The sequence below is a fragment of the Myotis lucifugus genome, unplaced genomic scaffold (assembly GCF_000147115.1).
Source record: "Myotis lucifugus unplaced genomic scaffold, Myoluc2.0 scaffold_342, whole genome shotgun sequence".
NCBI classification, from domain to species: Eukaryota; Metazoa; Chordata; class Mammalia; order Chiroptera; family Vespertilionidae; genus Myotis; species Myotis lucifugus.
Window position 1 is genome coordinate 650,896 of NW_005871390.1, and position 1,459 is coordinate 652,354.

Genomic DNA, 1,459 nt, shown 5'->3' on the forward strand with positions numbered 1-1,459 from the left:
CCAGATGTACAAGTGCCCAGCACATGTAGACACTCAGTACATAGTTGTAAAATGATTCGTCCTTTTATCCATTGGTTCACCCCACAAATATTTATGGAGCGCCAACCAACCGTCAGGTGCTCGAGACAACAGTGAGCAATGCAGACAAAATTCTCTGTCCTGTGAAGCCTCAGGGTGAATATGCACCCCAGGGCCATTGCCTGTATCATGTGGTTCACATGCAACACACAAGTGCAAGCCTGTGTGTTTGCACAGGCATGCACGCTCGCATGTGGGGAGCAGAGTTCACACATGCGCACAGGTGCATGTGCACAAGTCCACCAGTGGCTCTTGTTCAGGCATGTGCAGGCGGGGCCTGGCTCATCGTTGGCATTGCCTGTACGCCCTGCCCATCTGCCGAGAGCGCCCGGGGCCAGGTGGGGCCGGATGGCCTGGAAACCTCTCCCAGCTGCTGTGCCCAGTTTCAGGGAAGCCACCCGCTGGCATCCTGCCCACAGAGCCTGCCTGCCCTTGCACCTGTCCCCTGGGCTTCCCGGAAGGCCCCAGGAGGCCCAGCCCCCAGCCCCGCATGCCTGAGTCCACCGCTCACACCCACACAATGCAGGGGGTGTGCAACCCACTTCCTCCCACACTTTCAGAAGCCCTCACAGCCAGAACCAGAAGAGAACCAAGCAGAGCAGAGTCTGCAAGTGGAGTCAAGGCATATGCACATGACCCTCAGAGAGAGTCCCGGTGCCCATATGGATCTCTGCGCATAGTGGGTATCTGCAGGCACAGGGGTTCTATACAGCAAATAATTGAACTTGGGAAATGTTTGCACTATCCTGATGACCACACATGTACAGGTCAAAATGCAGGTGAGCACGCATTAGGGTTTCCCCCCTACGTGAGTGCTTGCACAGACCAGGGCATTTCAAAGTATGGGACGTTCCCACTAGTGGGTGTTTGAGAATGTGTCTGTGCCTGTGCTCAGTGGGTGTGTGCACACTCCGGTGCTACACACAGTGGGTGGTTGAATGTCAGTGTCTGCACACAGTGGGTGGTTGAATGTCAGTGTTTGAGCACAATGAGCATTTGCACACATGAGGCTGTGTCTACTCTCTGTAGGTGTTTGTAGGCAGGTGGCGTCTCACACAGTGGGTCTTGCATGCAGGCTGAAGTCTGCACATGGGTGTTTGCATGCAGATGGTGTGTGCATGTTGGCTTTGCACGCAGGCAATGGTCTGCACACAGTGGGCATTTGCATCCTACAGAGGGGCTTCATACAATAGGTGCTGTAGGGAAGAAGGGACACAGTGGCTGTTTGCATGTGGGGGGGGGGGGGGGCTGCACACAAGTAAGGCCTGGAATGCTATATAGGGAACACAATGGGCCTTTGGCAACCAGCAGAGAAGCTGCACACAAAGTAAGCCTTTGCTGCGGTCTTAGGGCGGGGAGCTTGCAGCTCCGGGCCACTTGA